A 23,825-nucleotide genomic window follows, 5' to 3' on the forward strand; every position below is an offset into this window, starting at 1 on the left:
CATCTACCTTAAAACTAGCATTTGGCAGGTTATGCCAAGGGAAATAAAGAAGTAATAGACCATTGATCTCTTCCTTGTGAAATTCAATGAGGCCATTGTCAATAGTAATGCAGCGGTCAATGAAATCATCTCAATCACATTTGTGTTACCCAATAATAAAGCCAGAAAGCACTGTCTCTGCTGTAGCTGCCTGGTAAGGATCATCAAAACCCCAACCAAAACATACAGCAGTAGAATTCAGAAACACAAAATCTCTTCTGAACATGACAAATACAAAATGAAGTGAATATTTCACGAACAATTTTCAAATTTAGCTCATCTCTCCTCTGGAGTAAATATAACAGCAAATACAAGTGGTACAATGAGTATAAATGTCATATTGGGAAAATGTAACTTACATTCTAATTTTGCATTATATACATAAATGTCTAATTTATACATAACATAAGATGATCATCATCATCATCATTTATTTATATAGCGCCACTAATTCCGCAGCGCTGTACAGAGAACTCATTCACATCAGTCCCTGCCCCATTGGAGCTTACAGTCTAAATTCCCTAATATAGACACACACACTCACAAATAAACACAGACAGAAAGGGATACACAAAGACACAGACTAGGGTCAATTTTATAGCAGCCAATTAACCTACTAGTATGTTTTTGGAGTGTGGGAGGAAACCGGAGCACCCGGAGGAAACCCACGCAGACACAGGGAGAACATACAAACTCCACACAGATAAGGCCATGGTCGGGAATTGAACTCATGACCCCAGCGCTGTGAGGCAGAAGTGCTAACCACTGAGCCACCGTGCTGCCCATGAGTAGATTACAGAAAATAAAATACATTAACAGATAAAATAAATAGATACAATTTTTTTAAAGCATAAAATTATAATTTAATGCAATCATAATTGGCAGGAAAACTGTCTCAGTGTCCAGCTTAATAGTCCCATTGTGCAGTCTAATAGCTCCAGTGTACAATATAATAGCCCAACATCCAGCCTCATAGTCCCAGTGTGCAGTCTAATAGCTCCAGTGTACAATATAATACCCCAACATCCAGCTTAATAGTCCCACTGTGAAGTCTAATAGCTCCAGTGTACAATATAATACCCCAACATCCAGCTTAATAGTCCCACTGTGCAGTCTAATAGCTCCAGTGTACAATATAATATCCCAAAATTCAATCTAACCGTCCCACTGTGCAGTCCAATGGCTCCAGTGAACAATATATTGTCCCACTGTCCAGCCTAATTGTCAAGCGTCACTTTTACACTGTCTCTAGGTGCGGGAGGCCGTCGCCTGTCTCTCTCAATCTCTGTCAATCTACACAACCCGTTGCCTAGCAACGGGACACTTACTTCCACTTCCGGGTTGTCACGCGCATCCCGTTGTCGCACCCCGTTGTCGCATCCCGTTGCTAGGCAATGGGACATCTGCACAACCACTCGGTAGTCAGCATCCCTGACCGCCGATAATCAGCCCCCAAATCACGGACCTCACAAGGGGATTTAAGGAAGTCTCTGGCACCATTAGAGTGCCAGAGTATTGGTTTCACTACTGTAGTCTTTTGCCTGCATATGTTTCCTGATAGTGTTCCTGACCCGGCTTCTCTCTGACCCTCAATTTGGATTTTGTTTTAGTACCTTGCCTCCAGCTCCGGTTTCCTGACATTTGGACTGCCTCTGACTATTCTCTGGATTTCCCTTTGGTACCTTGCAGTCTGCTGGTTCTGATCCAGTTCGATTGACAACGCTATTGTTTACTCTATTGCTAGGCTGGTGGCTGACTTGGAGAACCGCGACCTGCTCACCCTCTTGCAGCAAAGCCCAAACTCCCTTGCAGGGGTCTCTGGTGAAAACCGGGGGTGCGTTAGACTCCTTGTTCAGCAGCTCTAATACCAGATAGCTACCCGAATGTAACACCAATAGTCCCACTGTACAGACTAATAGCTCCAGTGTACAATATAATACCCTAACATCCAGCTTAATAGTCCCACTGTGAAGACTAATAGCTCCAGTGTACAATACAATACCCCAACATCCATCCTAATAGTCCCACTGTGCAGGGTAATAGCTCCAGTGTACAATAAAATAGAAATAACTTTAGATATATTCACAAATCTCCCTCATTGTATATGGACATAACTTTTAGTTTAATCATATCTATAAGTCTCCTTTCATTATAAATAATTAACCATTATACAAACTTTCTATTCAGAAAAACATCTACTTTTTTGAAATCCATCATACATGTAGCAAATGCAGGCAACAATATCTGTATCTTGAAACAGCTTTTACTTATTAATCATAGTACAAACATTGGAACCCTAACGTCTTCAGCACAATGTAGTTTGTATGCTCAAATATCGTTTCACTATAGATAATAATGCATTTTTAATAGATTCAACAACCAGTAGCTTGTTTACCCAGTCAACAATTTTTGGAGGTAGTCAACAATAGAGAGAAGACTTCACAAGAGTGAATAGAGAGGGTTCACCACAAGATGTAATCCATTTGTGAGCAACAAAAACAGGAAGACCAGATTAGAGTTTGGCAACAACATCTAAAAAAGCCATTACAGTTCTGGAACAACATCCTATGGACAGATGAGACAAAGATCAACTTGTACCAGAGTGATGGAAAGAGAAGAGTATGGAGAAGGAAAGGAACTGCTCATGATCCAAAACATAGCACCTCATCAGTGAAGCATGATGGTGGTAGTGTCATGACATGGACATGTAAGGCTGCCAATGGAACTGGTTCCCTTGTATTTATTGATGATGTGACTGCTGACAAAAGCAGTAGGATGAATTCTGAAGTGTTTCGGGCAAAATTGTCTGCTCATATTCAGTCAAATGCTTCAGAACTCATTGGATGGCGCTTCACAGTGCAGATGGACAAAGACCCGAAGCATACTGCAAAAGCAACCAAAGAGTTTTTTAAGGCTAACAAGTGGAATGTTATGCAATGGCCAAGTCAATCACCTGACCTGAATCCGATTAAGCTGCATTTCACTTGATGAAGACAAAACTGAATGGAAAATGCCCCAGGAACAAGCAGGAACTGAAGACATTTCCAGTAGAGGCCTGGCAGACCATCACCAGGGATGAAACCCAGCATCTGGTGATGTCTATGCGTTCCAGATTTCAGGCTGTAATTGACTGCAAAGGATTTGCAACAAAGTATTAAAAAGTGAAAGTTTGATGTAGGATTGTTTAGTTTGTACCATTACTTTTGGTCCCTTAAAAAGTAGTAGGCACATATAGAAACCATTGTAATTCCTACACCGTTCACCTGATTTGGATGTAAATTGCCTCAAATTAAAGCTGAAAGTCTGCAGTTAAAGCACATTTTGTTTGTTTCATTTCAAATCCATTGTGGTGGTGTATAGAGCCCAAAATATGAGAATTGTGTCGATGTCCCAATATTTATGGACCTGACTGTATATTAGGGAATTTAGACTGTAAGCCCCTATGGGTCAGGGACTGATGTGAGTGAGTTCTATGTACAGCACTGCGGAATTTTTCTGTTACAATTTACACGTCAAAAAAACATATTCACACACACACACACACACTGCTAAAGGTGTGCTCCTTGGCCTGTGTGGATAATAGGTACAAATCTGGACTTCAGATACAAATGACTTACACTGGTAAAATATGTGTCAAGGTAACAGTCGTGAGTCTTGAACTATGTTAAGAGTAATCTCAAAATATTTTTGGATTTTGACAACCTATTAATTTTACCGTTTCTTATTTTCCCTGTGCGTCCGCCGGTAAGGAGCGATTTTGTTCATTTGTTGCGTTATTTCTTCTTGTGCGTGTGGAACTTTTCAATTGTCAGTTCCAGCAATATTTCGATTTCTGGAAATGTGAAGTTATGTTGCCGCATGGTTCTTATTCCATGGCCAGCATCTGACATTTTTTAATATAATATTAGGAGAGTTTTCCAAATAAAAAAACAACTACAAATGAAAAACATTTTAATTGTTTAATCCCCCCACTAAAAGGAATTAATTGCATGCTTACGAAAAACAATGCATTCCCCGGGCTTCTACATAGTTTGCAAGTACATTGCTTATGCATTTGAATAATAGGCCTGTAACGTGTCCAAAAGTGGCTTTGAAAACAAAAACAAATCACCTTTTTACAAGTAGTTCTAAAACTAAAATATTTTGAAAATGACAAACTTATATATTGGCAAATGCAACATAAGCAAATAAGAAATAAGAGAATAAACTATACAGCATCAGTAAAACACTCCAAACAACAAAGTATTAAAAAGATTATCAATACAGATGTATGTAATTGCAATAATTGCAATTCTTTTCTCATCCATCAGTAATGGCCCTCAAACCCTGTCTAAGGACCTGAAAAATGAAAGAAAAAAAGACATATTCCATTCCTAGAGCAACTTAATCCACATTGTTTACGGCACAGAGTACTCACCAATATCCAAATGGTGAGCCGAATCACCAAAAAGCCAAATTTAATTTTTTTTATCTTAAAGGCCAAAAATTCTAAGGAGAGGGCAAACGAGAGGCATAAGGATTATTTATATTGCTGTGAATATTTAACATTTTTTTGGGGTCATAATACTGATTAAAGACAATACAATGATTCAGGCCAAGAATGCTATAGTCTGCTTACTCCTGGGTTTTGTGTGGGAAACTTATTAGCAGAGTGCAGCTGTAAATGTGACACTTTTCACCAGCATATACAGGAATACATGACTCATGTAAAGTGCAAATTACACTTATATTGCTTGATGTATAAACAAATAATTTCCTATTCCTTATCAGCTATGTAATATCTCTTATCAAATAGTAGTTACTGCAATATTGTCTTCCAAGTATCCAACAATGTGTTTGCCTGTAATAAATTGAAAAAGAGCAGGACTGAAGGAAAAGGCACAGCTCCTTCTAACTACATATTGAGTTGCAAGTCCAGGTGTACATGTCTCATCCTAATTGCTAAGCGCACTGTACACGTCTCAACGCCATATGTCCACAAACCCCTTTGCTAGGATTTATCATTGTGGTGGAGCTTGTAGTAGATCACACTTGAACGACAGAGTAAAAATTAAGATAACAAGTGTTTGTGTGTTACATAAAAACAAGCCATTACTTTTTCTAAATACTATCCTAATAGCAGACCTTGCAATTTTTTTTAAAAAAAGCATAATTTGAGCAAAGTTCCTGTTGTGTTCCTTTAATTACTGATTCCGGCCCACAAGCTGCACACAGATACTAACGTCATGTTTGGTATTTGAACTCATGACACCAGTGTTTTGAGACAGAAGTGCTAACCACTAAGGTACCCATGCAGATCTTAGCTGGCATTTATTTTTGGCAAAACACAACAACCCCTGATATGGCGCAGAGATGAAGATAAATATTTGACAAACACAAAATATAAGTCAAAGGTCAAGCTGCTGCAATAACCAAGGTAGCTGCAACCGACCTGTATAAATCCAATAAACAAAAAAAACAGATTGCAGCACTAAAAACCTGACTGACTGGAGATAAAAAATGATGATTAACAAAACAAAAACCTGAGGTCACGGGTCATCAAGTTTGAATAAAATTTAATGAAAACAAAACGTATAAAATAAACACAACTAACCAACCTAAATTACTATAAATGACCTTGTATGTTAGATGGAACTAATGCCATGAAACAGATCACAGCGCCCTGTGATCTAGCGTGCAAAAAAATATATATACATAAATACATATATGTGCAAATCAGCGCTACTAAATTGATGAGTAAGACAGCTGTTCAAATTGTAGCAGATGCTATGATGGCAATATAAAAAAAAACGTTCAGAGTAGTTCCACAATAATGAAAGGTGCTAACTAGTGCCACGATTGACGATGATTGAGATATGGTGAATCACATCTGGACAAAAAGTCGTATATTCATATCCATGTAAACTCTGTATAGTTTTGGTGTAATATTTGAAAAGAGCATACAGACTGGTGGTTTAGCTCTAATAGCGTGTATTCAAAAGCATGATGTTACCTCCATCTGTAACTTGTATGGAATCCTGATGAAATTCTGAACGGCAGTTTTTTGATTTGTTAATCATGATTATTTATTTTTGGGTAATAAGGAAGAGTGGCTGTTTTGTGTTATTTGTTTTCTTGAAGTACTATTATCTAGCTCTTACATTTGTAGCACGCATGCTGTATTGTTGAGCTTCTCGCTTTTTTTTCTAAATGAATGTTGCCTTAGTGGTTAACCAATCCACCTTCCAACAATGTCATGAGTTCTATTCCTGACTCACTCCCTTTCTCTGTGTGGAGGTTGTATGTACTCTCCTATGTATCGATTATGGAACAGTCAGGATACCATTTTTGGGCATATATTATTTCTTAATATTATTTATGCATATTTATTTATGCTATGCGCTCAGTTCAGATGAAACACAAACAGAAACATTACACAATCTTTTATGTAGGTGAATAAAGAAGGTGTATTGATTTAGCTAATTAAAAGCACATAAAAGTCATTTGTTTCAAGTTCCCTAAACATGTAAGTGTTAAAACGAATAATGAGGATACAACTGATTTACATAAATACACTTCGATTGTGTTTTAACATTTGTAAGCAAACTCTTTGCACCTCCTACATTTTCCGTTATAGTTTCTTATATTTAAATAAGAAGCGAAAGTTAAGAAGCAGATCATAAGATGAACTAATTGCTTAAGATCTGTAGCATTTTATATTACGTTGCGTAAAGGACTGAAGGTGGGCGTGTATTTGAACTTTCCGTTCCTTATTGAACTGTGAAATTCTTATACTACCGTTTCTTCTTAAAATACTCATCGCAACTTTCACACAAGATAAGATCGCTAATGAATCAGGCCCAGTGTGAATAATTCTCCTTGATCAGGATGCATGAAAAATAATAAAACAATATAATAAAAGGAATTGCAATGAATTAGTAGAGCAAACATTACCAAAAACAAAAAAAGTCCATCGAGATAAATCTACCTCTTTATAGACTTGCGGAAATCGAATTAAAATAAGAGTTGTGGTCATAACACTATCTTCATTATGATGTACAGCACTGTTCTTGGTTAATATCATGTTATTGAAGTCAGCAAATTGGATAGAGTCATTTCAATTAATATCGAGCAAACTTGGTTGTCTTTGTCTGAAAAGATGCGTAGAGCACGCTACGGCGTGGAAGGGCGTGTCCAGCTTCAACACGTGGCAATAACAGTTTTTACACTTTTACACACATTCGCACAAACACACACATTTTGTAATTAGTACACATTATTTGTAGTTGCAACACATAGTCAATTATGTTGAAAAATAGTAGTATTTATGTTTAATATTATAAGTTATATGCATGTTAGTAAAACATATGGTTCAGGTTATAGGAAATGTGTCATGTCTGGTATCATTTTAATCCCCTATTCATTATCAGTTGTCCGGTTCCTTCGCCGAAGACATTGCACATAGCATACTCTAGTTAGCGATGTTAGGGAATAAATGTTTAAAGTAATACTGACTATAAAATGCTAATAGACTAGTTGAAACTGGATTCTTGGCGTGAAAGTCGGAGCACATCCCCTGGAGAAATGACCCCCACCTTTGGATATTTTTGCTTGAACTGGCATATGATCTGTAACATCCTGGACCTTCCTGAAACCTGGACCAATAGAAGCAAGCCACATCATCTGCATTGTTTTGCTGTATTTCTGACTGCATATAAGCAGAAGCTCTTCATCTAGTGACCCGTCTTCTTTGTCCACAGACTTCAGACCTGAAGGACTGTTCACTGGATTCAGGGCGTCTGCGATAAGTAACGGCTGTACTTATTTTATTTCTCTCGAATTATTCTGCTACTTTTGGATAATAAATCTTTGTGTGTTGGAAACACAAATCGAGATTCGACAATCGTTATTGGATAGCGACAAAGCGTGCATAACAATGTACATAGCAAGTTATCGTACACTTAAGGTATATATTGTAGTTTGTAAATGATGAGAGTTAATTCCGTGAATCAAATCTTAGTAGGATTGTGTGACTATTAATCCTTTTCTGTTTTATACAATATGTATTTGAAGAATGTTTTGAATGTGATTAGATGGTTGATTGAGATGATCTATATTGTCATGGATATTGGAACACCAATTATTTAACTAGTGACTGCACCTCAAAGTCTATATTTAGACCTTCAGGAATACCTGTTTTACGGTGGTAAATCCATCTAGTTTCTGTCCTGTTTATTTTTTTCATAAAATCACCACCTTTCCAATTTCTGGGAACTTTCTGTATGGCAAAGAACTTGGTGTCATTTGAGTTAATGTCATGCATTTCTTTGTAATGTTGTAAATGATGGTGTTTCTTGAAACTTTTCCTAATCTTTCTCATGTGTTTGTAGATTCTAACTTTTAGAGGATATATAGTACTACCAATATACTGTTTGTGACAAGGACACTCAAATAAATGACCTCCTGTGTGTTGCATGTTATAGGGTATCTGAAGTCATAGTTTTGTCCTGTTGTATTGGATTTAAAAGAAGTGGTAGGTTTTGCTTGTGAGTAGTAGAAGTTTGTATGTGTAACTGGTGCGTAATCACAATAAAAAATCCCTCTTGTGTTTTGTATGAAGTGTTTGTTGATATTACAACCTTTCTTCAGATGGTTTCTTACCAACTTACCAACCCTTGGGTATATTTGATAGCCAAATTGGATGGTGGTTACTTGTGACAAGTATGTAACTGTTAACATCGATGGTTTTATTGAATGAATGGATGGTTATTGTCATGTTTAGTGTTCAAATGTCCAGGTCTAAAAACTCAACTTGTTCCTTGCTGTAGTTTGTCATGAATACTAGATTGTTACTATTAATATTCAGAGATTATTACTAGATTGTTACTATTTATATTCAGAGATTATTACTAGATTGTTACTGTTTATATTCAGAGATTTAGTGAAGGTGACTAATTACTCCACTGTACCTCTCCAAAAAAAGTCCATATCATCAATGTTTCTCAACCAGAAAACCAGATTAGCTCCAAGCTGTCGGTTGGACCATATGTGGTTCTCTTCCAACTTACTCATGAAGAGATTTGCATATCTCTGAACAAATCTGGACCTTATAGTTTTGCCAGTGCACTAAATGTAATGCTGAGCCTCATACCATAAAAAATTGTGTTTCAATGTAAACCTGATACCTTTGAGAAGGAAGTCTATCTGGTCATGTGGATAGTGGCTATCTTCTCTAAGAAAGTATTGTGTACTACATATGCCTTGCTCATGTTCTATCACAGTGCGTCACTTGGGCCAACCAATGATTCACTTTTCCAGATTATGTGTTTTAGGATCTGGAGTATGTGTGTGGTATCCCTAATGTACGAAGGTTAAGCAGATACTATCTCTTGCAGAAATGGTCTATATATTGCAAAAGATTTGAAGTGATGGAGTTGATCCCGGAAATTATTGACCTTTTTGGTGGTTGGTGTTTTATGAATTTTGTGCAGATAGTAAAATAGTGTAAGAACTGTGATGATTATTGTAGTATATATTAGTACTCTATTTTAATATTTTATATTGGCTCTTTATATTCACCAGTTAATTGGATTGTGTCTGTTAATATCATGAAATAATATTTCTATTTAAGTGAAAAGAAAATAGAGTTGTCTAAAATTCAGACATTTATTTGGAGAGTAGACAATGTTTCTACATTAACCATGGAACCTGTGAATTGCCAAATAAGAATACATTGTTCTTGTTTTAATATTTATTATTACATGTGATACATTTATCCAAATATTTTCTAGTATGCATCTTTACAAAGACTATTATGCCATCTTGTCCTCGATTGTATTTAATATACTCTTCTTTATTACAGTATTACATGATCGTTTTATTAAGATTATAATATTTGGCTGAATGGTTTTATTAATTTGGTATTTGTAATAAATTGTTTTTTACTTTTTAATGGGGAGTTTGTGATGTTTGGATGGTTATTGTTAGTTCGGACTATAGAATTGTATTGGGTGTTATATTATCCAGGACATGACAACATGCGCTGTATCATAAAGTATTAAGTGTATATATTGGTATAACTACTAATTCTCTGCTTGTTAATACTAATAGAGAACAGAGAGGTGTCACAAGCAAATTTAAAGCTGCCACATCAACTACACTAGTAATACATCTAAACATGACTTATCCTTCTTCCCAGTTTAATATTAAATCAGTTAAGTTGCTGTCTGCATGTAATTCACCCTACAATAGTGGTGAGGTCAATATGGACCAACATTTCTCTTAGGTTGATGCATCTATTATGTATGACACTTGGCTGGAAGTACATGTATTGTTTTATCTCGGCTCAAGGACTAAGATTTGTCAGTCACCAAATAAATATTTTACAAAATATTTTTTTGCTGTTTGATCCCCTTCACTGAACAGCAAATGGGAAAATGGGTACTAGCTCTGATGGCACCCTCAAACATCACCTTCAAACGATGTAGCACCTTAAATCCAGCTACATACCTTCCATATGTGTCTCGAGAGACACAAAGGGTGGAGGTGAGGACACCCTGGGTGCTGATGAGTTTGGCAAGAGTACTGATACGCACGACTGTATGGAATACCTGAACCAGACCTTTACTGCAAGGCCTGACATACGTGACACCCCTTTAGAAAATGTAGATTTTACGTTTTATACAGATGGGAGTTGTCATAGACAGACAGAGACGGGAGAACTATGTACTGGTTATGCTGTTGTAGATGATCAGGACATTGTAAAAGCTGAACCCACTTGGCCCACCTCACTCAGCTCAAGTGGCTGAACTAGTAGCATTAAGGAGAGCATGTGACTTGGCAAAGAGTAAGTCAGCTAATATATATACTGACTCTAGGTACGCCTTCGGGGTAGTGCACGATTTTGGGGCCCTTTGGCGTCTTAGAAACCTTAAGACAGCAGCAGGCATGCCAGTGGCACACTCACAACACATAAAAGGACTTTTTGACAGCGATACAGTTACCCAGGACAGTAGCCATCATAAAATGTAAAGCCCATACCTCTGAAGAAGCCCCGGTGTCATTGGGCAACAATAGGGAGGACGAAGCTGCTAAATGGGCAGCAGGGCAACCTATGACTGTATCGACCGAGACTATGATTGTTTTTCAGACATTAGACATACAGAAATTAATTGAAATGCAAGATCTGTGTTCCCTGCAGGAAAAGGGGGTCTGGAAGGCGAAGGGATGTGGTCAAGAGTCCTCAGGACTCTGGAGAGATGGACAAGGTAAGCCGTAGCTCCCAGAACATACTATCCAAGCCTGGCTGAAGCAGCACACGGCCTGACTCACCTGGGTAAAGAAGGTATGTGCAAACTGGTGAGAGCATACAGATTTTCCTCTCAGGCTGGTAAGAAGGCAATGTCATGTCTTACTTGTAGGAGGAAAAATGTCGGGAAAATTATACCAAAAGAGCCATCCCATATCCCTACTACAGACGAACCTTTTCAGGTAATACAAATTGACTATATCCAATTACCACCTTGCAGGAATCTAAAGTACGTGTTAGTGTGTATTGATGTGTTTTCCAGTTGGGTAGAAGCATATTCAGCAGCCACTAATACTGCTGTGTTCACTGCAAAGAAAATTGTACAGGAATTTGTGTTTAGGTTCGGTATCCCTAGAATCATAGAAAGTGATAGGGGTACCCACTTTACTGGTGATATCTTCCAGAACATGTGTAAGCTTATGGGAATCAGTAGCAGACTTCACACCCCTTACCGACCACAAGCCAGTGGTAAGGTGGAAAGAGTAAATGGTACTATTAAGAACAAGCTTGGTAAGGTAATGCCTGAAACTGGGTTGGCATGGCCTGAAGCTTTGTCACTAGTCCTCCAAAGCATCCGAACTACTCCCAGACCTCCTCTTAATCAGTCCCCCTTTGAGATACTGTTCGGCCGACAACCTCATTTGATCGTGAGTCCACAAGACGACTTGAAGTGGAATAATGAACTGACTGTGCAATATCTTATAAAAATGAGCAGACAGCTAAAGCAACAGCAACAAAAACTAAAAATGCTGTCACCTGGTATGCCAGAAACTAACTGTCATGATGTTGAACCTGGAGACTATGTTATGATCCGCAATTTCTTACGCTCAGGTTGTTTAACAGACCAATGGGAAGGCCCGTACCAAGTGCTACTGACAAGTACCACATCACTGAAGGTTCTGAAGAGAGACACTTTGGTCCATTTCACCCACTGCAGGAAAGTCAGTAACCCGGAGAAAGTGCGAAATACTGAGACTAACGACACCGATCTGTCACTCGTAAACCAGTTCCAGCAGACATAAAGCCTACAGTCAAGACACCTGAGCCAAAGACGTTGCCCCAAAACTATCTTTCCAGCGATGGAGTGGTGATGTTTGTTTTTCTTTTGTTCCAGGATTTTTCTTGTTTTTACTTTTTATAGGACACTCTATTTTTGTAAAGGAGGATGGAAGACAGAGGCACGATCTGGTAGTGATACCGATAAGATGTATATTGAGGAAAAGTTATTAGAATACCCATAGCAGCCCATTACCAAGCTTGGTCCAGGGGTTATGAAAAGGTCTGCTAGCTCTGGAACTCGGAGACAGTGTGAGGGGCTATTGTCTGATGAATATTGAATTTGTAAGTACTGTGACTCCCTAGTTGAAGAGAAATGCATCCATCGATGCCAGTCCACTGGTAATCTGGACGTGGGCGGACATCCTCTGGAGGATTATCACTCCATAGTGGGTAGGCTTCTAAACCAAACTTAGTGCTGGGTGCGCTCTCATGTGCCTCAGGGACAACATAATATAGGACTTGTGCCATTCCCACTAAACATCTCTGAGGTGCTCAAATTAAGGGGAGGGAGGTCCTTAGAAGGGAGGTACAATAACACTAGGGGCTAGATTGACTAAGCTGCGGGTTTGAAAAAGTGGGGATGTTGCCTATAGCAACCAATCAGATTCTAGCTATCATTTTGTAGAAGGTACTTAATAAATGAAAGCTAGAATCTGATTGGTTGCTATAGGCAACATCCCCACTTTTTCAAACCCGCAGCTTAGTAAATCTAGCCCTAGGTCCCCTAGTCTGAAGCTTTGACAATACTCCTTAGACAGATCTTTACTGTGCCTAAATATCTCACATGCAAAGCGTCTGGAGAATTGGGAAGCTGACCTATCAGATCAGACAATGGCTTGCCACTCTAATTTTGGAGGGAGATTTACAAGGTCACCAATAGGCAGGAATTTTGATGAAAACCATAAATTAGGACGTGTAACCAAACATAAGAAAGTATCCATTGGGAAGGTCTCCATAGGTAATTGTAAGAATGTTAATCATGCTGACATGTGTCTTGAACAAATGAAGACACTAGGCATGCGTAGTTTTGTCAAAACCTTATGTGATATAATTAATGGGCATACTGTTCCTTATGTTCTCCCAGATGACGAGTACTTTGTTTGTGGGAGAAAAGCTTATTCCTGGGTGACTCCGAGTTCCAAGGGCTTGTGTTTCTTAGGTAAACTGGTTCCTGAAATCATGACTATTACTCATGAAGAAATGGTTGGTATTCACAAGACTACATCCCCACCATACGTACACACACAGTATGAACACTGTGGCAAGAGAAATATGATTCCTGGTGAGGAGCCCATAGCTACAAAATTGATTAGTGAAACCTCTAGTTTTCAAGTTATGGTTGATCTAGATCTCACCAGGACCGCTCGAGGAACTATAAATTTTAAGTATATTCAAGACCTAGCTAAATTGATAGACAATATTACCGAGATGTATGATGACACTTTCAGGTATACTGGAAGGGAGCTACAAGCGTACAAGAAGGAGTTGGTGCAACATAGACTAGTACTGAATTATCTCACCTCTATCACTGATGGATACTGTATGACTTTGGACACCCAGTTTGGTGTCAAATGTTGCACGTACATCACCAATAATACAGATGACCCCAAGGATGTTATAGACCAAAAGATGGATGAAATTCTGCAACTTAAATGGGAATTTCGAAGGAACCATAATTCTTTTTTATATGAGGTTGGGGAAGGTGGCAGGTTGGTTCTCATAGTTGAACCCTGTAAAATGGTTCTCTGGTCTGGGGGAATGGGTACAGGAAATGGTTGCTAGTGTAGGTAAGCTCCTTCTCCTTATACTTGGTGTCATCTTAGTAATTGGTTTATGTGTCAAATGTGTCCCTACTGTGTTGAATTGTGGAAAGCAGTCTTCTGGGGGAAACACTGAAAACGAGACTGAAATGGTGGTGAGGGATACCGAAATCATGGTCTGTGAAGCAGTGTTGTACAATCCTGAACTTGAAACGGTGATTTTATGATAGTCTATTATACTATCAAAGGGTGGAGCTGTCGAAGTCAGCAAATTGGATAAAGTCATTTCAATTAATATCGAGCAAACTTGGTTGTCTTTGTCTGAAAAGATGCGTAGAGCACGCTGCGGCATGGAAGGGCGTATCCAGCCACAACACGTGGCAATAACAGTTTTTACACTTTTACACACATTCGAACAAACACACACATTTTGTAATCAGTACACATTAATTATAGTTGCAACACATAGCCAATTATGTGGAGAAATAGTAGTATTATGTTTAATATTATAAGTTATATGCATGTTAGTAAAACATATAATTCAGGTTATAGGAAATGTGTCATGTCTGGTATCATTTTAATCCCCCATTAATCAGCAGTTGTCCGGTTCCTTCGCCGAAGACATTGCACATTGCATACTCTAGTTAGCGGTGTTAGGGAATAAATGTTAAAGTAATACTGACTATAAAATGTTGATAGACTAGTTGAAACTGGATTCTTGGCGTGAAAGTCGGAGCACATCCCCTGGAGAAATGACCCCCACCTTTGGATATTTTTGCTTGAACTGGCATATGATCTGTAACATCCTGGACCTTCCTGAAACCTGGACCAATAGAAGCATGCCACATCATCTGCATTGTTTTGCTGTATTTCTGACTGCATATAAGCAGAAGCTCTTCATCTAGTGACCCGTCTTCTTTGTCCACAGACTTCAGACCTGAAGGACTGTTCACTGGATCCAGGGCGTCTGCGATAAGTAACGGCTGTACTTATTTTATTTCTCTCGAATTATTCTGCTACTTTTGGATAATAAATCTTTGTGCGTTGGAAACACAAATTGAGGTTCGACAATCGTTATTAGATAGCGACAAATCGTGCATAACAATGTACATAGCAAGTTATCGTACACTTAAGGTATATATTGTAGTTTGTAAATGATGAGAGTTAATTCCGTGAATCAAATCTTAGTAGGATTGTGTGACTATTAATCCTTTTCTGTTTTATACAATATGTATTTGAAGAATGTTTTGAATGTGATTAGATGGTTGATTGAGATGATCTATATTGTCATGGATATTGGAACACCGATTATTTAACTAGTGACTGCACCTCAAAGTCTATATTTAGACCTTCAGGAATACCTGTTTTACGGTGGTAAATCCATCTAGTTTCTGTCCTGTTTATTTTTTTCATAAAATCACCACCTTTCCAATTTCTGGGAACTTTCTGTATGACAAAGAACTTGGTGTCATTTGAGTTACTGTCATGCATTTCTTTGTAATGTTGTAAATGATGGTGTTTCTTGAAACTTTTCCTAATCTTTCTCATGTGTTTGTAGATTCTAACTTTTAGAGGATGTATAGTACTACCAATATACTGTTTGTGACAGGGACACTCAAATAAATTACCTCCTGTGTGTTGCATGTTATATGGTCTCTTAAGTCATAGTTTTGTCCTGTTGTATTGGATTTAAAAGAAGTGGTAGGTTTTGCTTGTGAGTAGTAGAAGTTTATATGTGTAATTGGTGCGTAATCACAATGAAAAATCCCTCTTGTGTTTTGTATGAAGTGTTTGTTGATATTACAACCTTTCTTCAGATGGTTTCTTACCAACTTACCAACCCTTGGGTATATTTGATAGCCAAATTGGATGGTGGTTACTTGTGACAAGTATGTAACTGTTAACATCGATGGTTTTATTGAATGAATGGATGGTTATTGTCATGTTTAGTGTTCAAATGTCCAAGTCTAGAAACTCAACTTGTTCCTTGCTGTAGTTTGTCATGAATACTAGATTGTTACTATTAATATTCAGAGATTATTACTAGATCGTTACTATTTATATTCAGAGATTATTACTAGATTGTTACTGTTTATATTCAGAGATTTAGTGAAGGTGACTAATTATTCCACTGTAACTCTCCAAAAAAAGTCCATATCATCAATGTTTCTCAACCAGAAAACCAGATTAGCTCCAAGCTGTCGGTTGGACCATATGTGGTTCTCTTCCCACTTACTCATGAAGAGATTTGCATAACTCTGAGCAAATCTGGACCCTATAGTTTTGCCAGTGCACTAAATGTAATGCTGAGCCTCATACCATAAAAAAATGTGTTTCAATGTAAACCTGATACCTTTGAGAAGGAAGTCTATCTGGTCATGTGGATAGTGGCTATCTTCTCTAAGAAAGTATTGTGTACTGCAAATGCCTTGCTCATGTTCTATCACAGTGCGTCACTTGGGGCCAACCAATGATTCACTTTTCCAGATTATGTGTTTTAGGATCTGGAGTATGTGTGTGGTATCCCTAATGTACGAAGGTTAAGCAGATACTATCTCTTGCAGAAATGGTCTATATATTGCAAAAGATTTGAAGTGATGGAGTTGATCCCGGAAATTATTGACCTTTTTGGTGGGTGGTTGGTGTTTTATGAATTTTGTGCAGGTAGTAAAATAGTGTAAGAACTGTGATAATTATTGTAGTATATATTAGTACTCTTTTTTAATATTTTATATTGGCTCTTTATATTCACCAGTTAATTGGATTGTGTCTGTTAATATCATGAAATAATATTTCTATTTAAGTGAAAAGAAAATAGAGTTGTCTAAAATTCAGACATTTATTTGGAGAGTAGACAATGTTTCTACATTAACCATGGAACCTGTGAATTGCCAAATAAGAATACATTGTTCTTGTTTTAATATTTATTATTACATGTGATACATTTATCCAAATATTTTCTAGTACGCATCTTTACAAAGACTATTATGCCATCTTGTCCTCGATTGTATTTAATATACTCTTCTTTATTACAGTATTACATGATCGTTTTATTAAGATTATAATATTTGGCTGAATGGTTTTATTAATTTGGTATGTGTAATAAATTGTTTTTTACTTTTTAATGGAGAGTTTCTGATGTTTGGATGGTTATTGTTAGTTCGGACTATAGAATTGTATTGGGTGTTATATTATCCAGGGCTGGACAACATGAGCTGTATCATAAAGTATTATGTGTATATATTGGTATAACTACTAATTCTCTGCTTGTTAATACTAATAGAGAACAGAGAGGTGTCACAAGCAAATTTAAAGCTGCCACATCACCTACACTAGTAATACATCTAAACATGACTTATCCTTCTTCCCAGTTTAATATTAAATCAGTTAAGTTGCTGTCTGCATGTAATTCACCCTACAATAGTGGTGAGGTCATTATGGACCAACATTTCTCTTAGGTTGATGCATCTATTATGTATGACATTTGGCTGGAAGTACATGTATTGTTTTATCTCGGCTCAAGGACTAAGATTTGTCAGTCACCAAATAAATATTTTACAAAATATTTTTTTGCTGTTTGATCCCCTTCACTGAACAGCAAATGGGAAAATGGGTACTAGCTCTGATGGCACCCTCAAACATCACCTTCAAACAATGTAGCACCTTAAATCCAGCTACATACCTTCCATATGTGTCTCGAGAGACACAAAGGGTGGAGGTGAGGACACCCTGGGTGCTGATGAGTTTGGCAAGAGTACTGATACGCACGACTGTATGGAATACCTGAACCAGACCTTTACTGCAAGGCCTGACATACGTGACACCCCTTTAGAAAATGTAGATTTTACGTTTTATACAGATGGGAGTTGTCATAGACAGACAGAGACGGGAGAACTATGTACTGGTTATGCTGTTGTAGATGATCAGGACATTGTAAAAGCTGAACCCACTTGGCCCACCTCACTCAGCTCAAGTGGCTGAACTAGTAGCATTAAGGAGAGCATGTGACTTGGCAAAGAGTAAGTCAGCTAATATATATACTGACTCTAGGTACGCCTTCGGGGTAGTGCACGATTTTGGGGCCCTTTGGCGTCTTAGAAACCTTAAGACAGCAGCAGGCATGCCAGTGGCACACTCACAACACATAAAAGGACTTTTTGACAGCGATACAGTTACCCAGGACAGTAGCCATCATAAAATGTAAAGCCCATACCTCTGAAGAAGCCCCGGTGTCATTGGGCAACAATAGGGAGGACGAAGCTGCTAAATGGGCAGCAGGGCAACCTATGACTGTATCGACCGAGACTATGATTGTTTTTCAGACATTAGACATACAGAAATTAATTGAAATGCAAGATCTGTGTTCCCTGCAGGAAAAGGGGGTCTGGAAGGCGAAGGGATGTGGTCAAGAGTCCTCAGGACTCTGGAGAGATGGACAAGGTAAGCCGTAGCTCCCAGAACATACTATCCAAGCCTGGCTGAAGCAGCACACGGTCTGACTCACCTGGGTAAAGAAGGTATGTGCAAACTGGTGAGAGCATACAGATTTTCCTCTCAGGCTGGTAAGAAGGCAATGTCATGTCTTACTTGTAGGAGGAAAAATGTCGGGAAAATTATACCAAAAGAGCCATCCCATATCCCTCCTACAGATGAACCTTTTCAGGTAATACAAATTGACTATATCCAATTACCACCTTGCAGGAATCTAAAGTACGTGTTAGTGTGTATTGATGTGTTTTCCGGTTGGGTAGAAGCATATCCAGCAGCCACTAATACTGCTGTGTTCATTGCAAAGAAAATTGTACAGGAATTTGTGTTTAGGTACGGTATCCCTAGAATCATAGAAAGTGATAGGGGTACCCACTTTACTGGTGATATCTTCCAAAACATGTGTAAGCTCATGGGAATCAGTAGCAGACTTCACACCCCTTACCGACCACAAGCCAGTGGTAAGGTGGAAAGAGTAAATGGTACTATTAAGAACAAGCTTGGTAAGATCATGGCTGAAACTGGGTTGGCGTGGCCTGAAGCTTTTCCACTAGTCCTCCAAAGCATCCGAACTACTCCCAGACCTCCTCTTAATCAGTCCCCCTTTGAGATACTGTTCGGCCGACAACCTCATTTGATCGTGAGTCCACAAGACGACTTGAAGTGTAATAATGAACTGACTGTGCAATATCTTATAAAAATGAGCAGACAGCTAAAGCAACAGCAACAAAAACTAAAAATGCTGTCACCTGGTATGCCAGAAACTAACTGTCATGATGTTGAACCTGGGGAATATGTTATGATCCGCAATTTCTTATGCTCAGGTTGTTTAACAGACCAATGGGAAGGCCCGTACCAAGTGCTACTGACCAGTACCACATCACTGAAGGTTGTGAAGAGAGACACTTTGGTCCATTTCACCCACTGCAGGAAAGTCAGTAACCCGGAGAAAGTGCGAAATACTGAGACTGACAACACCGATCTGTCACTCGTAAACCTGTTCCAGGAGACATAAAGCCTACAGTCAAGACACCTGAGCCAAAGACGTTGCCCCAAAACTATCTTTCCAGCGATGGAGTGGTGATGTTTGTTTTTCTTTTGTTCCAGGATTTTTCTTGTTTTTACTTTTTATAGGACACTCTATTTTTGTAAAGGAGGATGGAAGACAGAGGCACGATCTGGTAGTGATACCGATGAGATGTATGTTGAGGAAAAGTTATTAGAATACCCATAGCAGCCCTTTACCAAGCTTGGTCCAGGGGTTATGAAAAGGTCTGCTATCCATGTAACTCGGAGACAGTGTGAGGGGCTATTGTCTGATGAATATTGTATTTGTAAGTACTGTGACTCCCTAGTTGAAGAGAAATGCATCCATCGATGCCAGTCCACTGGTAATCTGGACGTGGGCGGGCATCCTGTGGAGATTATCACTCCATAGTGGGTAGGCTTCTAAACCAAACTTAGTGCTGGGTGCGCTCTCATGTGCCTCAGGGACAACATAATATAGGACTTGTGCCATTCCCACTAAACATCTCTGAGGTGCTCAAATTAAGGGGAGGGAGGTCCTTAGAAGGGAGGTACAATAACACTAGGGGCTAGATTGACTAAGCTGCGGGTTTGAAAAAGTGGGGATGTTGCCTATAGCAACCAATCAGATTCTAGCTATCATTTTGTAGAAGGTACTTAATAAATGAAAGCTAGAATCTGATTGGTTGCTATAGGCAACATCCCCACTTTTTCAAACCCGCAGCTTAGTAAATCTAGCCCTAGGTCCCCTAGTCTGAAGCTTTGACAATACTCCTTAGACAGATCTTTACTGTGCCTAAATATCTCACATGCAAAGCGTCTGGAGAATTGGGAAGCTGACCTATCAGATCAGACAATGGCTTGCCACTCTAATTTTGGAGGGAGACTTACAAGGTCACCAATAGGCAGGAATTTTGATGAAAACCATAAATTAGGACGTGTAACCAAACATAAGAAAGTATCCATTGGGAAGGTCTCCATAGGTAATTGTAAGAATGTTAATCATGCTGACATGTGTCTTGAACAAATGAAGACACTAGGCATGCGTAGTTTTGTCAAAACCTTATGTGATATAATTAATGGGCATACTGTTCCTTATGTTCTCCCAGATGACGAGTACTTTGTTTGTGGGAGAAAAGCTTATTCCTGGGTGACTCCGAGTTCCAAGGGCTTGTGTTTCTTAGGTAAACTGGTTCCTGAAATCATGACTATTACTCATGAAGAAATGGTTGGTATTCACAAGACTACATCCCCACCATACATACACACACACAGTATGAACACTGTGGCAAGTGAAATATGATTCCTGGTGAGGAGCCCATAGCTACAAAATTGATTAGTGAAACCTCTAGTTTTCAAGTTATGGTTGATCTAGATCTCACCAGGACCGCTCGAGGAACTATAAATTTTAAGTATATTCAAGACCTAGCTAAATTGATAGACAATATTACCAAGATGTATGATGACACTTTCAGGTATACTGGAAAGGAGCTACAAGCGTACAAGAAGGAGTTGGTGCAACATAGACTAGTACTGAATTATCTCACCTCTATCACTGATGGATACTGTATGACTTTAGACACCCAGTTTGGTGTCAAATGTTGCACGTACATCACCAATAATACAGATGACCCCAAAGATGTTATAGACCGAAAGATGGATGAAATTCTGCAACTTAAATGGGAATTTCGAAGGAACCATAATTCTTTTTTATATGAGGTTGGGGAAGGTGGCAGGTTGGTTCTCATAGTTGAACCCTGTAAAATGGTTCTCTGGTCTGGGGGAGTGGGTACAGGAAATGGTTGCTAGTGTAGGTAAGCTCCTTCTCCTTATACTTGGTGTCATTTTAGCAATTGGTTTATGTGTCAAATGTGTCCCTACTGTGTTGAATTGTGGAAAGCAGTCTTCTGGGGGAAACACTGAAAACGAGACTGAAATGGTGGTGAGGGATACCGAAATCATGGTCTGTGAAGTAGTGTTGTACAATCCTGAACTTGAAACGGTGATTTTGTGATAGTCTATTATACTATCAAAGGGTGGAGCTGTCGAAGTCAGCAAATTGGATAGAGTCATTTCAATTAATATCGAGCAAACTTGGTTGTCTTTGTCTGAAAAGATGCGTAGAGCACGCTGCGGCATGGAAGGGCGTATCCAGCCACAACACGTGGCAATAACAGTTTTTACACTTTTACACACATTCGAACAAACACACACATTTTGTAATCAGTACACATTAATTATAGTTGCAACACATAGCCAATTATGTGGAAAAATAGTAGTATTTATGTTTAATATTATAAGTTATATGCATGTTAGTAAAACATATAATTCAGGTTATAGGAAATGTGTCATGTCTGGTATCATTTTAATCCCCCATTAATCAGCAGTTGTCCGGTTTCTTCGCCGAAGACATTGCACATTGCATACTCTAGTTAGCGATGTTAGGGAATAAATGTTAAAGTAATACTGACTATAAAATGTTGATAGACTAGTTGAAACTGGATTCTTGGCGTGAAAGTCGGAGCACATCCCCTGGAGAAATGACCCCCACCTTTCGATATTTTTGCTTGAACTGACATATGATCTGTAACATCCTGGACCTTCCTAAAACCTGGACCAATAGACGCATGCCACATCATCTGCATTGTTTTGCTGTATTTCTGACTGCATATAAGCAGAAGCTCTTCATCTAGTGACCCGTCTTCTTTGTCCACAGACTTCAGACCTGAAGGACTGTTCACTGGATCCAGGGCGTCTGCGATAAGTAACGGCTGTACTTATTTTATTTCTCTCGAATTATTCTGCTGCTTTTGGATAATAAATCTTTGTGCGTTGGAAACACAAATCGAGATTCGACAATCGTTATTGGATAGCGACAAAGCGTGCATAACAATGTACATAGCAAGTTATCGTACACTTAAGGTATATATTGTAGTTTGTAAATGATGAGAGTTAATTCCGTGAATCAAATCTTAGTAGGATTGTGTGACTATTAATCCTTTTCTGTTTTATACAATATGTATTTGCAGAATGTTTTGAATGTGATTAGATGGTTGATTGAGATGATCTATATTGTCATGGATATTGGAACACCGATTATTTAACTAGTGACTGCACCTCAAAGTCTATATTTAGACCTTCAGGAATACCTGTTTTACGGTGGTTAATCCATCTAGTTTCTGTCCTGTTTATTTTTTTCATAAAATCACCACCTTTCCAATTTCTGGGAACTTTCTGTATGGCAAAGAACTTGGTGTCATTTGAGTTACTGTCATGCATTTCTTTGTAATGTTGTAAATGATGGTGTTTCTTGAAACTTTTCCTAATCTTTCTCATGTGTTTGTAGATTCTAACTTTTAGAGGATGTATAGTACTACCAATATACTGTTTGTGACAGGGACACTCAAATAAATGACCTCCTGTGTGTTGCATGTTATATGGTCTCTTAAGTCATAGTTTTGTCCTGTTGTATTGGATTTAAAAGAAGTGGTAGGTTTTGCTTGTGAGTAGTAGAAGTTTATATGTGTAACTGGTGCGTAATCACAATGAAAAATCCCTCTTGTGTTTTCTATGAAGTGTTTGTTGATATTACAACCTTTCTTCAGATGGTTTCTTACCAACTTACCAACCCTTGGGTATATTTGATAGCCAAATTGGATGGTGGTTACTTGTGACAAGTATGTAACTGTTAACATCGATGGTTTTATTGAATGAATGGATGGTTATTGTCTTGTTTAGTGTTCAAATGTCCAGGTCTAGAAACTCAACTTGTTCCTTGCTGTAGTTTGTCATGAATACCAGATTGTTACTATTTATATTCAGAGATTATTACTAGATTGTTACTATTTATATTCAGAGAGTTAGTCAAGGTGACTAATTATTCCACTGTACCTCTCCAAAAAAAGTCCATATCATCAATGTTTCTCCACCAGAAAACCAGATTAGCTCCAAGCTGTCGGTTGGACCATATGTGGTTCTCTTCCCATTTACTCATGAAGAGATTTGCAAAACTCTGAGCAAATCTGGACACTATAGTTTTTCCAGTGATGGAGTTGATCCCGGAAATTATTGACCTTTTTGGTGGGTGGTTGGTGTTTTATGAATTTTGGGCAGGTAGTAAAATAGTGTAAGAACTGTCATCATTATTGTAGTAATATATATTATTA

The 23,825-nt window shown here is 38.3% G+C and overlaps 1 protein-coding gene across 1 annotated transcript in view; it reads left to right on the forward strand.

Annotated features, from left to right (window-relative positions):
- LOC142143311 (uncharacterized) overlaps window positions 1–23,825 on the forward strand; it is a 1,060,202-nt gene that overhangs the window by 173,578 nt on the left and 862,799 nt on the right. The window lies entirely within an intron of this gene.

This window comes from Mixophyes fleayi, chromosome 3 (genome assembly GCF_038048845.1).
Source record: "Mixophyes fleayi isolate aMixFle1 chromosome 3, aMixFle1.hap1, whole genome shotgun sequence".
NCBI lineage: Eukaryota > Metazoa > Chordata > Amphibia > Anura > Limnodynastidae > Mixophyes > Mixophyes fleayi.